We start from the raw sequence: 16863 nt of genomic DNA on the forward strand, positions 1-16863 counted from the left end.
GTCTCTATCTTTGTTAGGAGTTCATCCAATTGAATGTGGATGGCTGCATCAGTTGATACTGTAGCTTCAGGTAGCATATCTAATAAGAGTGCTTTCACCTTCTGAAGTACCTTATTTTTGTTTTGAATGGCCATTTGCTTCTCTTGTTCGGCCTTTGCTTTGCATAGTTCACTGAAATCAATGAGTGCTTACCCATTTAATTTTGATATATCTACATTGGGCAACACTATTGGTTTTGACAAATCAACTTTAAAACTATGATTTTTCATCTTCTTTTCTTTACCTTTCACTGATGGAACTAAGACAATGGCTTTGTGAGGCTTGATGACCCTCAGTAGGTTGCTCAGTAGAGGCAACACTTTGATTGGTTTCCTTAGCCTCTGTAGTGTCTTTTGGTGTCTCGGTACTTGGTGTCTCAGTTGCAATATTCTCAGTGCTAGAAGGTGCTTGAGATGTCTGTTCTTGAGTAGTACCTTCTCCTGTTGTAGACTTGTGGCCTTTGGTGCCTTGCTCCGTGTCCTGAGGGGTTTCGGTTGAGATAGGTTGTTTGACCAATGGATAAGGCTAAACTTGTTCCACAACTGATTCACTAGATACAAGTTTTGCATATGCATTGCCTTCTATCATTTCCTGTTCCGGTGCCTCTATATCCATGACATCTTCATCTATTTGAATGGTGTCAGTAGGGTCTTTCTCGGTAACATTAGGATCTTGCTCGGTGACATCAACAATTTCAATTTCAGCTTGCTCACCAACATCCTTTATTTTAAAGATTTCCTGCCACTTTGCTTTTGTCTCATTTTCAACTTCAATGTACAGCCCATTCATCAGTTTTAAGGCTCTCTGTTTGACAAGAAACTTTGAGTTGTAGTTTGTCAGATGTTCTTTTATTTCAGCTACTGAAATGTCAGGAAATAGATGAACTAGACTTCTTTCTCTGATCTGTTTCTCCAAGTCCATTGCATACTTCCACCTATTATCAATATGCAAGTAAAGTTCATTTGGAAGTGACTTAGCTAGTTCCAATGGAGCTAACCAGAATTTTAGAAGTGTGCAGATGACAACTTCTTCAATTTGTCTCTTCTCATCATTATTTCTGGTTTCATACTTTACATATCTGAATGAACCAAATCCTCCATATTCTTTCAGATTAGCACAAAAGTTTTCAACACTATGTACATTTAACTTCTTGCTTTTGACAATCTAAAATTTGCTTGCATCCTCTGATTCGGTATCACTAGACTCTTTTGCCAAAATGAGTCTCTGAGTAGATTACTTGTAGGTCTTTGTTACCTTGGGAGTAGTAACACTCTTTGTTTTCTTACTCGGTGAAGCTGCAGACGCTCTAGTGTTAGGTTGCTTTGGAGGTGGAGTTGGCAAGGCCTTTGATGTGTCCTGTTTCTTTCTCTTCAACATTTTTCCCTTAGGCAATTTAGTACTTAGTGTTATTGCTGCCTCTTGGGCTTCAGATTCCTCTTTGCTAATGGCAATGGTGCCTTTGACAGGTGTAGAGGAAGAGTCTTCTCTGAATTTCTCCAACAATGCCTTTATCATCTTTGTTGCCTTTCTTTTAGCTTTGGGTACTACAATGCTCATCTTTACCTTTTCCTTCACTTCCTCATAGGTTCCATACATCAGCTCGGTAGCATGTCTTGGTAATGTAAGAAATGCTTCAATTTTCTATTGTGTGATGTCAAAGTCAATCTCATAACCCATAGGTGAAAAAGATTGAGTTCTCGGTTCCACAACATTCACATAATAGTAATCAGTGTCAACTTCAAAACATATGTCATTTTTGTATTTCTCCACTAGCTGGGGTGGAATCCGGTACCTGTTATGCATTTTCTCTTGAAATTTACTTAAGTAGTCATCCATAATATCATTGAAATTATCACCTAACTTCTTGATGAAGTCATTAATCTAATGGGTGATTGGTTGGTGTAGTTCCCAAACAACTTTACCAACTGATGGAAATAATTTTTCAAAATAGAAAAAAATGCATACAAGTAATGATCCAAATTTTAGTGTATTAGCTGAGTTGTTCTTCTTCGGCTTCCTGATGGTGTTCAAATTCTCAAACAGGTTCTTCAGCAACACCTCACATAGATCAATTTTCATTCCCTTTTTCACAATATTGTATGCCAAGTCTACTGTTGCACAGGGTACACTATTTTCCCTTGTTGATTGGAAGAAACAGTAACCCATTACTCTTATGGAAAATTTTAGTTCTTCATTAGTGACATTATTTAGTTTCAATCCTCTGTAATCTGATTCCACTCCAGTTAAATTGATCAATTCCTTCTGTGATATCATCTTTTGGGCTCAGACATGATCATAAATGGGGTAACCGGTAATCAGATGAATGATTTCCTTGGTAATCTTAAATGGTTTCTCTTCTAGCCACATGAAATCATCATGAACTCTGCTTAGAACAAACTTGACCCACTAGGGTTTGAACACACAAGGATAGGTTAGGGCTTCAGTCAATCCCTTGATCTTGATTTGCTTATACTTGCTATTCCGTTTACCATCGATACACAGCTCATCATAGGGGTCTTTGATTTCAACATGACCGAGTTCTTCAACATGACATTTGGTGAAGAATCTCACATCCTCGACTAATAACACTCTATCCGAGATGAGTGAAAGAGCGGTTTTGTCATCTAGTTTAGATGCAACTTTGGGAGTCAAAGAGTATTTTAGTGAGGGCTTCTCTACATTCTTAACAACAATGGGATCTTGGATCTTAGGTGCCATTTTAAATTTTAGATAAAAGCTAACAAAGGATCCTTGGGGTTTCAGGATTTCAAACAACTAACGCTTTATACTTAGCAGATAATGGCAACTAGATATGATTGGTAAATCAGCTTAGTAATGCGTTGAGATTGATGTAAATACCTTGAAATTTCTTTATAGGAGGTTTTCATCACCTTAGATTCGCTTTGCTCTGCTTTCTTGAAAACTTGGTGAGTTGAAAATGACTGCTAAAATGCCTTTAAGTACATAATATGCCTTATTGGGCTCTATGCAGGTTAGGTCAAAAACATTAAATGCTCTCGGTTCCACTTTAACTTTGTTTCCTTTTTCTGCTTTAACTGAGTAACCAAACTTCCTTCATTCACTGACTAGACTAGTTTCCTGTATTCACCGACTTGACAGTTTTCCTGTATAGTGCTTTAAAAGACTTTGATAGAATTTCAAATTTACTATTACATCTTAATTATGTAGATTTTGAATTAAGTACATAATAAAATAGGAACTGTTAAGATTTAGCCTTGTGAGAATGCAGTCCCTTCATACCTTTATCGATTAATTTGGAATAGGTGCACCTAACTTGGTAGGTAAGGTGTTTTCTTCATTTGACATAATTCCCTTCTTTTTCCAAGTCATCTTTAATTTTTCTTTTATTTCCTTAGTGTCTTTTCTAGGTTGACCATAGCAATCTCCAACCAAGTGTCCAACTTTGTGACAATGAAAACATGCCATACCAGGATTTCTCAATGATCTTCAGTTGTTCATTCCAAACCTTATAAAATAGTTGGCACTTATATGTCCATATCTTCCACAACATTCACACCTTATCCTTGTATTGTAATCCCATGGTACTACAGAATACTGTCGGTAAGGATCCGTGTGAGTTTGGTAACCTCTAGCATTTTCTCAGTGTGCATACCACATATAGTTCTTTTACTTAAACCAACACTTCTCGGTGCTATGTCCATATCTATTGCAGTTTTTACAAAACCCTTTGAATTTTGCCTTCTGATAATTGTTAACAGACTTTGTCCTACATTGATTAGATGTGTGACCATATTTATTACAATTGTAACAATAACCTTTGGACTTAGTGACATTCGGTTGCTTACCTTTTCTGATTTGGCACATGTTGCCAGTGTGATCTTGATTTCTATAGTAGTTGCAAATAGGTTTCTTTCTTTTGATGTTATTCTTGTTTCCAGCTTGCTTTGATGATTCTCCTCTCTTGATAGTATGAATTCCCTTCTCGGTAGAGTCTTTTCCTTTGTAACCGAGTCCTGCATCCTTGTTGGGTCTTCTTGTATTTAGTTGCTCATCCAAAATCTTTGATGCTTCATAACTCTTCTTTATTGTTTCTTTGGATTTCTTCTCTATTTTAAGTTCATTGGTCAACCTTGACACTTCAAGTTTCAATGCTTGATTCTCATCATCCTTCAGATTTGCTTCATGATGTGCATAACCTAGTTGATCTAACAGATTTTGTTGAATTCTAGTCATCCTTGTGATTTCATCATTCTTATTAGACACTAAAGCTTCAAGTTGTTTCTCTCTTTCCAGATCTCTTACTTTGTCCTTGGCTATCCTCAGTGCATCAAGATTTTCAGTCATCTGTGTGCTGAAATGTTCATGTTCTCTTTTCATTGCTTTTAGTTGATCAGCCAGTGCTTTGTTCTTTTCTCTCAATACTCCAATCATTTCTTCAGTCTCTTCAGATATACTGTTCTCAGATGATGTCTCTTGAGAGTCCTGCAAATCATCAGATAATCTTCTTCTCACTTTCAGAGATTTTTGCATTTGCCTTTGCATGTCTGCAATCACTTGATTAGCATGATCCAGTTCTTCTTGCAAATACGCAATCCTTCGAGATTGTTTATAGCCTTCCATTGATAAGATCTTTCTCTTTAGGGAGTTAAACCCTTTTCCAAGATTGAAGCTCTGATACCAATTGTTACGCCCAATATGGAAAGCTAATGTACTGAGAGGGGAGGGGTGAATCATTACTTCAAAAATTTTCTTCAATAACAACTTTACTGTTATGCATAAACCGAATAGTGCAGTAACATAATATAAAGCTAAAAAAAATAGATAACAATCATACACGATTCACTCCATAACACATATATTTTGGTTACGCAAAAACTCTTGGTTAGAGAGAAAAACTGCGGTGACCTATGTGTCTCTGTAACAATCTTCTTACACTCATGCACACACACCTTTTAATTCTTAACTCATGTTGTATAAATAGATCTCTTATGTCAGTGATCCATTCATTGCTTTGATCTTACAAATATGTTTTATTGAATGAATGACCATGCAAGATATTTCATTGGTTAGATGACCTTAAAATCATACACAATCTTTAAATGCAATTTCCAATGTGATAACAGTTCTATGTGCCTTGATCTTGTAACATGTTTTCATAAGTATGTCCAGGTTCAATGAATTTGGTAACACGTTTAACTCGATGTATTTCAACTCAGTGTGTCATCTTTGATGCTCGGTAGAAATGGAATGATACTCGATAGACAGCTCGGTGTAAACTATGTTCTGAGACTACTTTCTTTTGTAACTGACTAGACTGTGCATATCGACTAAATATCTCGGTAGTAGTAACCGAATAGAGTATATAGAATAACTTTGAACATAAAACTAATGGCAACTTGATAAGTAGTAACTGCAGTGTGTTTCCCAACACATGGAATTTCCCCTAAGTGGGACTCATGTTATTTCACTTACTCAATGGGCCTTGTACTCAAGGAATAAAATTCCCACCTTAGTGGAGATTGATCAGGTATTTGGTCATCTCATGGTCCAAAAGGTTGGTGAGATAGACCCTTTAGAAAAAGAAGATTTGAATGCTAATATTGCAGAGTTCGCCAAAGCACAGATAAAGAATGTAGTTATAGAGATTCAGATGCATATAAGGAGAAATATGACAAAGTAGAAGAACAAGTTCATCGGTTGGAGGAAAAGTTGTGATTGATTCCTAACAAACAAGAATTCTCATATGAACAGGAGAAAAAGATAACTGAGGCAATTCAAGACACAAATTACTGAACGTACCAAATAGAGAAGCTGGAGAAGACATTGAAGAACAATGAGGAGCAAAGAAAAAAGACTATCTATGACATGATGTTGGGACTAGTCACCTATAGATTCACTGAAATGATGCAATATGCAAATGATTACTAAAATACTTATTTAGGAACCTTTAGGGATTTGTAGGAACATTCTAGATTGACAAAAAGAGTAAAATAAATAGTCGACAAAGTAAAAAGTCTTGAATCTTCCAAGTTGCCAAAGGACATCAGAAAATTATGGTCAAAACATATAGAATACAAAGAGGAACTGGAAGATGACATAAGTCATTTGGATACAAAAGATACAAAAATTCTCCCTTCACTGCAAGACAATGATGATGGTACACCAATGCCTCGGGAACAATGGAAAGAGCTAATGTCATAAGAACACCCATGAATATTGGAGGAGATCAATGATGAAGGTCATATTCTTGACAACATGAAGATCATCTTGAATAGGCTCTATAGAAAAGAATATGTTATGAGACATTTTCTCTCAAACATTGCTACTTATAGAGAGCAGGAATATGTAGATCACTTAGACGTTATGAATTTGTTTCTCTTGAATCACTAAAAGACTTGTTTGGTTAGTTACATTATGTAACTATCTCAAAAACATGCCAGAAGTGAAAACAAATGTGACCAAAATGATCATACATACATGTTGGAAGATGTCACAAACACATTTCTGGTAAAATTTTCTATTTTCTCAAATTCATACAAACTTTTGAAGTTGTGAAAATGTGACTAGATCTTAATGTTGATATTTTGTGGCAAGAATACATAGAAAATAAGAAGACAAATTTTTTGAAAGTGTTTTTGTCCAAATATGAGCATAAAGTGTATGTTATATAGTCCAAAACAACCCAATTTCCATTGGTATTTAACACACATGAGTACACTTCAAGCACTTCCTAATCCTAAGGTTAACGTCTCATGGCAATAACTTCAACCCAAATCTTGGAATCTCTGTTGACTCAATGTAGGGACACATTAATGGGTGTGTACACTATTTTGTCTTTACATGAGATGACAGGTGGGTGCCTCCAGGACTAGAAGGATGACCCAGTCACCCTCTCACCGAAAAGCTACAAGTAGCCTATGCTAAGCCAAGGATTACTATCTCATTTCAAGGGATCCTTATGGTGAGTATATTGGGAGGAAAGCCATCTATCCCCTTGCACTAAAGCTATTATAATGTTTGGACAAAAATAGACTAGGCCACTACTAAAGTTTTTAGTCACAATTTGGGGTCACCAGCACCCTGCGTGCGTCCAAATAAACCTTAATTGGAGTATGAAACCCCTTTAATATTGAAGAGTATAAAAGAAGCTAATACGAGTTTGGCTATGAATTTCATCGCACCCTTTTTTATATAGTGGATCAAAGGAAAGTACCTCTTAGATCATTTCGTCTCACAACGAGAGACATGCCTTCTAAAAAAAAGAGATGCTTCATGATTTCTCTTAAACCAAAGATCCACGAAGGTGAGGGGAGAGGATACTTTCATCAGACACCTAGGGTTTTACAACAAATTGGGCAAGTGCCCCAAACACTTCAAACAATTGTTCTTAGTAGACCAATGGAAGTGCTTTCTAATCTAAGAAAATAAGCACTCACCTAAATTACCCTTGCAAGAACAAATGTATTAGTAGTTTCAAAATTACCCTAACCTTCAAGCACAAGGATAAGGTAAAATAATGAACTCAAAGGAGCCTTCTATAAATGATTTTGGAAGCTTCAATCTTCAACCAACTCGTGGGACAAAAACATGACATAAAATTCCAAAAACATGTTAAGAGTTAGCAAAAACATGATAATATTAAAACCGTAGATGTTGAAGGACAAGCCACAAATTCTATAAAAAATGACAAAAATGCAAGTATAAACTTGCAAAAACAAAACTTTCAAAACTATAAATGCAATAATATTGACTACAAACACAAAAATATTAGCCAAACATATGGTAAGACAAGCCATATACACAATAAGATATAATGATGCTAGATGCTTGAAAAAATCAAATGAACCAAAAATACGTCAAAAATGCATACAAATGCACTAAGGATGACCAAAAACATGTCAGAATCAGAACCTACACAAAACCCTAAAACTTGCAATAACAAAAATGTGACTAAAAACCATAGACATGACAAGAACTCACAAAAATATGTTAAAAAATGAATGAATTTGAGATAAAAAATAGACACAATAGAAAAGATTGAAGACATGTTTATTTACAAACACTAAAATGACACTATAATGTTAGAAAATAGGGACTAGGGTCCCATTGGGCATACCAAAATGTATACGATGGAATTTGAGACTAAAATACTGTAAAATCTAATAAGATTCAACCACATAAAACCTATTTCTACAATCAATCCACCATACAACAATGATGAGCCTAAAACATGCAAAGGAACAAATATGAAAAATTGTACCATTCACCTACTTGTTGGGGTTTGATCTCCATTATTTCCTATCTTCGTTGATCTTGTTCTGATATTATGGTTTCTTTTAGATTTTATGTTTGCACAAGAGCCCAATAAAGAATGGATTGTGGTTGTTAATGTAATTCGACAACATGTAGGTTCTTGATTGATTTATTTCTATTATGGAGGGATAGGGAGAGGATCCTCTTTTATAGAGAGAACACTAGAAATGGAAGACTATGATTAAGAGGTGGAGGGATAAATGATATACTTATTTAGGAATATCCCCCTCCTTACATTCTAAACAAAACAAAAAAAAACCCTATACAATATAAAAACTCAAACAACCTTATGATTAAGGCATAACAAGTTGTCTATCATTAAGCTAACTCAAACAGTTATGCTTCCTAACGTTTCCACCTTAATATTACCCAATATAGTGAATGGCTCTTGGGTATTGAAAACTACATGGCAACCATTGAGGAAATTTAACAAAATTTAGAACACCTTTTTCAGGGATATAAAAGAAATCAATTGTGTTTAATACCATGTTGTGTATGTTGTGAATAAATTGCAGTGCTTCATCTCCTTTTCACGTTATACAAAGGCCCCTGATGAAATGGACAAAAAAGTTTGTTTCTAAAATGTGATCATATTATAAGCAAGTCAACTCTATATATTTATTTGTCTAAATCCAAAATCGAGATGTTCCTAGCTGCTAGTGAATAGGAAAATGTCAGGTGGAAATGAGGAATATAAAATCCATACAATTCGTTGTCAATATTACCGTTAAGGTGCAACCAAGTTGTACAAAATGATTATTTGGATGACCATTTGGAAATTGGCTCAAACTCAACGAACAACGGGAAAAAAAATGAGAAAATCCAACGATCACAAATGTTTTAGTCATCTTGCATGTCTCTTCTTTGTTATAAACCATCAGATCTGCAAGCTCAACTTGTCCATCCCATATAAATTAATTGTCTCCGATGTAATTATTGTAATATAATATTTATTATAAGAAGAACTATAAATTTATATTTTTATTAGTGCAATTAGAAGTAACATTGTTTAAAAAAATGAAACACATGGTATAATATATTATAAAAAATACTACGTACTTATATTAGAAAATAGAATAATATATTATAAATTATAAAAAAAATAAAAAAATCTCATGTATAATAGTTTTTAAAAATTTAAATATTATCTTATTCTATTTTATAATAATAATAAAAAAATTATTACATTTAAATCTAATTTTTTATTTTATTTTCTATAAAATAGATAGGGGAAATGGTTTAAATGATGGTTTCACTCCTTTCCCACCCAACTTCCCATTTACTAACTTTAAAGAAATAAAATAAATAAAAATTAAAAGTTCATTAATAAATTTCACATGTATCATTTGCTGCTCACTTGTATTCCCAATAGTTAAAATTTGTAGATTTTATTTGGACGAGTTATGCAACATTATTGGTATACATTTATGCATAAATATTGACATTTTTTGAGGTACTTGTAATGCACATTTATAGGGACATATAATGATAACGAAACCACTACTAACGACACCTATTCAAGGGGTAACATTGCTTGTCCAGTGGCATAAGGATACTGTTCTCACCACTGCTCCAGAATGCTCCTATGTCGTTGATCACATCAGAAGGGCCTTGCAGATGGGGTTATTAGGTCAAGTCTCAATGCTATATTGAAATTAATTTTATCAGACAAAACCTTTAATGGAGAAGCTATCTATTGTTTGCCGATCATACTAATTAGATAACAGCATGAGTCCAGCATGATAAAGCTCGTCCATTAAAGCTTTTGTCGGATAAAAGAAATTCTCAATTGAAATAAGAAGTTAACTAGAGCCATTGTGACTTTTCTTCTCTAGTTTCATTCTCCTCATTCCAATCTTGTCTCTAACTTGTGTTTGCTAATGGAATTGAGGTGAAGAAAATGTAAAGAACATGTCAGGGTCTATTGTGTGAGGATTGGAGTGTTAAGGCTTTTTCAATCTAATTTGTTTTAAGATATAAGTTAACGTTTAGTTATTATTTATATTTTATATATTATTTTTTCATTTATATATAATTTTATGTATTTTATGAAAGTAAAAATTTGTGTTAATGAATTTATTATGATTTTTGTAAATATATATGTTTGTAACAATTCATTTTAGTGTATGGTATACAAGTGTTTCAATTGGTGAAAGATTTAAGGTTTTCTTTGCATACATGTTTGTGATTATTACATACATTCAGATGCATGATCATTTTTATATCCACATGATATAATGGACAACTTTGCATACACATGGTGCTTCCCATTAAATTTTAGATTTAGTTTTGAAGGACATCTTAATATATTTCAAATACAAAATGACACAATCTTCTACAAAGTACTTGTACGCATATACATTTATCTACATCATGTATAGATCCAAGCACACAATGATCACTCTAATTATACATAATTGTTTTTATTCATGTAGCTATCAATATTCTTTTTATTGTTTGATAAATATGACTACTTTTTCATCTTAGGTCATTTTTATAAGCATAGAGTTAACCCCATAGATGCCAATTTGATCCCTCAAATTTTAATTTTTCAAAAAAATCATCAACTCCTCATTTTCTCTTATATAATTCTAATTAAAAAATATATATATATTATTATTTCTTTATGTTTAATGTAACTATGAATTATGAGAAATAACACTTCCTTTGCTTAGCATTAAAACAAATCTAGATTTATCAAAACTCATTTTATTGTTTGCTTAATATGACTACTTTTTCATTTTAGGTCATTTTTATAAGCATAAGGTTAGCCCATAGATACCAATTTGATCTCTCACACTCATTCTTCCACCCTTAATCTTTCCCTCTCTCCCTCTCCCCCTATTGCAAACATAACATGATTCGATTGCTAATGGACCCTAATTATCTTCTTGTTTCAACAATTTTGTTGAAGTCATGTTTGGATCCTTGTAGGTGGATGCATAGTTTATTTGAATCTATTACTTCTCCATTGATCAATTTGTTGCGAAAACATCATTTTTCTAATGGCCTATCAATTGACCTCATGTACTACACAAATGTATCTAGCTAATAGACCAAAAAAATTCCTAATTTATTGTCTAGCCTTTTCAGCTTACTCATTGCACACTAAGGTGTTATTTATTATGAGAATTATTAACAACTTGTCCAATTAGAGGTGACTTTTATTAGTAAGATGAAACACATTATATAATATATTATTAAAATTAAGAGGTACTTACATTAGAAAATAGAATAATATTATCATAAAAAAATATTTTCTAATGATATACTATATCATGTATAATACTTTTTTTTAATAATTCTAATATTATTTTATTCTATTTTCTAATATTTTTTATAAAAATAATAATAAGAGTATTCCATTTAAATCTAATTATTATTTGATTTTCTATAAAATAGATAGAGGAAGTGGTTGAAATGGCCGTTCACTCCTAGCTTACCCAAACTTCCAATTAATTAAAGAAAACAAAAAAAATTGATAATTAAAAGTTCATTAATAAATTTCACTTGTTCTAATAGGTGCCCACTTGTATCCCAATTAGTTAAAATCTGTAGACTTTAATTGGAGGAGTTGTGCAACATTATTGGTTTACATTTGTGCATAAGTATTGGCATTTTTTGAGGTGGTTGTAGGGCACGGTTTTTGGGACATCTCTATGTAGATATTTGACAACATTTTTAAATGACCACTTTTTTACTCTTGTGTGCATAACACATCTCACTAGTCGTAAATAATTATGTGACACACGAAGACAACCAAAAATGAGTAGGAAGAAAATCGCAGTTGAGAGTGGTGTTGTAACCCTAAAACCCTTACACACGGCCCAAGTCATGGTGAGCCCTCTGTAATTGTCAAGTATCCTATCAAGCGTGTGGAAAGTGGTAGCAACAAATTGGCGCATACGACACGGAACGGACACCAGGCGGTTGCTGCGCAATTTCAATTCAGCTCTGCCATCCACAAGAGTTCTGCAACGCTGTATTGCAATTAATTTTATCAGACACAACCTTTAATGGATAAGCTATCTAAGGTTTGCCGGTCACACTACTTGGATACCAGCATGACTCCTGCACATTAAAGCTCGTCCATTAAAGCTTCTGTCTGATAAAATAAATTCTCAATTGAAATAAGAGGTTAAGGATTTACTTTGATCCATATTTTTGTGGACACAATCACTAGAGCCATTTTGACTTTTCTTCTACGGTTTCATCCCCCTCATTCCAATCTTGTCTCTAACTTGTGTTTGCTAATTGAATTGAGGTGAAGAAAATGTAAGGAACATGTTAGGGTTTATTGCGTGAGGATTGAGGTATTAAGTTGTTATAATCTAAAGGTTTTTCAGTTATAAATTAATATTTTGTTTACATTTTTATTTCATTTATTATTTCCTTCATTCATATGTAATTTTGTGTATTGTATGAGTGCAATTAATCGTATGAAGGTGTAGCTTTTTTATTATGAGTTTTATAAATATTTGTGTTTGTAACAATTCATTTTAGTATATGATATGCTAGTATGTGTGTGGTTTAAGTCATTCTATAAAAAGGGTTAGGCTCATAGTTGGCTGACATTTTCTAGGCTTAATATGTTTCTTAATGTATGTGGTCACACTAAGAATACACTTCTAGGATTAAAAGTGTTAAACACTCAGAGTTGACTAACACCTTTTAGACTTAATATGTTAATTAGTGTGTGTGGTTTAAGGCTGGCCTCTTTCTATTAGTGAGATTCATATTGTAGTTGTTTTTAATTTTCTTCTATTTTGTAGGCTCTCACATGGAAAGTGCATCAAAAGGAAGAACCTACATGACCAAATTTAAAAAGGTCCATTATTATAGATGGATATACATATATCTTTTTCTTTTCATCTTAGTATGAGTTTTATAAATATATATGTTTTTAATGATTCATCTTAATATAGGACATGCAAGTGCTTCATTTTTCTTATCAAGTGAAATATTTCTAAGCCTCACATTCTATTAGTGAGATCAAAGGATGAATCTACAAAATCACATTCTTAAAGGTCCATTACTATAGATGGATCTACATATATATCTTTTTCTTTCCAATTTTTATTATTTACATTGAATGTATGTTTATGAGTGCTACATACTTTGAAATACTTGATCATTCTTGTATATGCATGCACCTCATTTTTTAAAATATATAATCAACAACCTTTTATACCCTTTGCATTTCTCATTTACTTTTGGATTTATTAGTGAAGGAAACCTTAATAGATTTATATTAAAAAATTGACACAATCTTACTCAAAGTCAAACTCATTCTTGTAGCTTTTAGTTGTCCCATACACATCTATTCCTACACATTTATTCACACCATATCTAGATGCATGCACACATATCAATTGATATATTCATATATTTATGCTTTAATTATATTTAAATATTCATGTAGCTATGCTTAATCTTTTTATTGTTCACTAAGCTTGGATATTTTTCTATCAAATCAATTTTATAGGCATAGGTTTAACCCCAAAGGTCCTAAATTGATCGCTCAAATTTTTTTTTAGAAAAAAGAAAAAAATTAAAATTATTATCTCCTAGTTATTATTTTCCGATATAAGATAAGTCTAACACAAATTTGCATAATTTATTACTTTGTCATTATGTTTAAATTTATCAATTACATTCACATTATGAGCAGGAACACTTCCATAAGGTGCATTAAAATAAATCTAGATCTTCAAATTCTTTGTAGAGTATTTGTATAGATAAAAAGTTACAATAGATTCTATTACTCATCTCATTTTTTAAGGGGATAAATTAAGAGATTGTGCATATTTGTGATGTATTGATCATCCTCTAAACAAAATTAATTAATGTAAATTCTATAATGTTGATTTAATAGTGAGATAAAAATAAACAAATAAAAGTGTATAGACTTTTAGATAATTTGTAGATGTGTGAATTTTACCTTCACCCATTAAATCAATTGCATAAAATGTAGATCAAATACCTAGATCACAAGGTGCACAATAAATTGTTATATAGCACATTTGGTCTCAAGGAATCTAGAATTTAGTGCATTTACACATTCCTTCTTTTTCTTCATGCATATAACTACATATCTTTTATAGACACTTAAAATTGACCACCTTTGGTCAATTTACCCCTATTTCATCTAATTCAGTATCATTTATATTACTTAAATTATATTATATTATTTAATTAATATTATCCAATTTCCTCTAATTTATACTAAAGTACTTAGCCTAAAGAAAATAATTAACTTTATTATTGACCCTTACCATTAACCCTTTCCTCCAAATAATTGAATAAATAAATTTTATTGATCTAATATAACTTTCACATGTCACATCTTCCAAGTCTCCCACTTGTCTCCTAATCCTAATCCTAATCTCCACCTGAACCTTAACCTAATCATTTTCAAATTCCCTTATCATAATCATGTGGACTTAACCCACTTCAAATCCTGAAACAATCTACTTCGATCATATCAAACACATGTGCCCCTTGCAAAAGCACATGGGTCTTGTCCCCTCGAGTACCCTCTCTCCGTATTATCAATATTTCATCTCCATCTCAACTCACCTCATGGTGCCACTTGACACCATCCCATGAGGTTAGACGACCAATTCATCCTTCACCATGGATCTTCATCCTATAATCTCAACCCTCCATTACATCTCCTATCATTCACACTTCCACACAATAATTTTTTATTAATCACATACCTATTGAATCCAGGAGCATCAATATGATGCCAAAATTATTGTAAGAACACATCACATCTGACATCATTTGGAAAATCTACACAACATGGATGTCAATATGCTTCACTTTCAATCAATTCAATAATGGTTTGATACTATTTTTAGCCTAATCATGATTTTTATTTTTTTTGGAGTTTCTGATAATTTTTATTATAATTTTTTATCATTTTAGGACTCACATTTCATTGGACACATTTTTAACAATTTTTAGATTTGGTAGAAATTTAACAGATGGAGATGGAAAAACATAAAAAATGTAGGTAAAAGTATTATGAATATAGTATTATAAGGAGATGGATAGAGGAATCACACATCAAGTTCCATTTTAAGGTAATGAGAGCCCATTTATAGTGATCAATGGATGTTGATACAACATTCCTAGGATGGGTGGATTATGCAAATGAATAAATTAAATGGTTTTAATGGGGAATATATGTCCTAGGTAAGAAATGTGGTGTTGGAAAGTATTTGGATGGAAGGTGAATGTGATGAGGGAATGTTTTTAGGACCAACACTGGCATATGTTATGATGGGTCTTAAATGAGTGGAGGAGAGATGGATGGTAGATGTAGATATGATGGATGAGTTATGATAGGTATTTTTGGGACATATAGACCCAAAATATATTCAGGAGATAGAGGAGAGGGATACTCAATATTTGGATTAGCAACCCTGGATGTCATGTGGTGTTTTTCTTTTGGATGCATTGCTTCTTATTGCTTTGGGATCTGCATGATTTTTATCATTTATTACATGGGCCTTTGTGGCCTTTGAAATTGATTATGTTTTCGATCAGATTATTAATTATTTGATAATGTCCTGTAGAGGGGACATGGTGCTTTTTCAATGTGAGTGGATGTTTGTCTACATGTATTTTTTATTTGGCATCCAAATTTCTTTTACCATCAATGTTATGGGTGTAAGGAGGTGGATGATGTGGAGGCAATATGAATGCAATGGTGGAGTTAGGATGATGACTAGGATGTATTAATTCCATTTTGAGTATCAATTATAGGAGTGACTTGTCTGGCATGGGTGATAGGGATAATTGATTGTTGGGTGAGTAGATGAGTAGGATAAGATGGAGGATTGGATTTTGGGATATAAGGACCAGAATATTCCACATATTTAGAATAAATAAAATAAGTTGTGAGAACTCAAATATGAAAAAGGACTTGTAGGAATTACTTACTTGAGAATATTCCCAAAAGTAACAAATAAAAGGAAATTGACTTTACGAAGTAAAGGTTAACACCCCCCATTAAGATTTACTTGGGAAGTTTACATCAGGGTGATCCCATAATACTGGGTTATAATTTTTGGCCAAAGTTGACACTAGAATCAACATTTTGCATCATACCTTTACTTTCTAGAACCTATAATAGCTAAACCATTAAGAATTTGAAGACAAAGTACATAATTAATTTGTGTGATTTTTTATAAAGATTCTAAATATATATATTTTTAAATAATTAGAAATTAATTGCCCTTATTGTTATGCAAGTTTTAATAACTCAATATTTACAAAAATCAACATTTTTAGGAAGTGATGTTTATTTGGTAATGCATAAAAGTTTTTATAACAAGAAGAAAAATCTATTTTTTGAAATCTAGAATTGCCACACCAATATTTAGTGAATGGATATTTTTTCATAATTTTTTGTTAGAAATATTTTTTCAGTTAATTTTTAAAGATATAATAATTGCAATTTGAATAGAGGTGTATTCCATAATGCATAACTTTTTTTTGTATGCATTTGAATTAACT

The sequence above is a fragment of the Cryptomeria japonica genome, chromosome 4 (assembly GCF_030272615.1).
Source record: "Cryptomeria japonica chromosome 4, Sugi_1.0, whole genome shotgun sequence".
NCBI classification, from domain to species: Eukaryota; Viridiplantae; Streptophyta; class Pinopsida; order Cupressales; family Cupressaceae; genus Cryptomeria; species Cryptomeria japonica.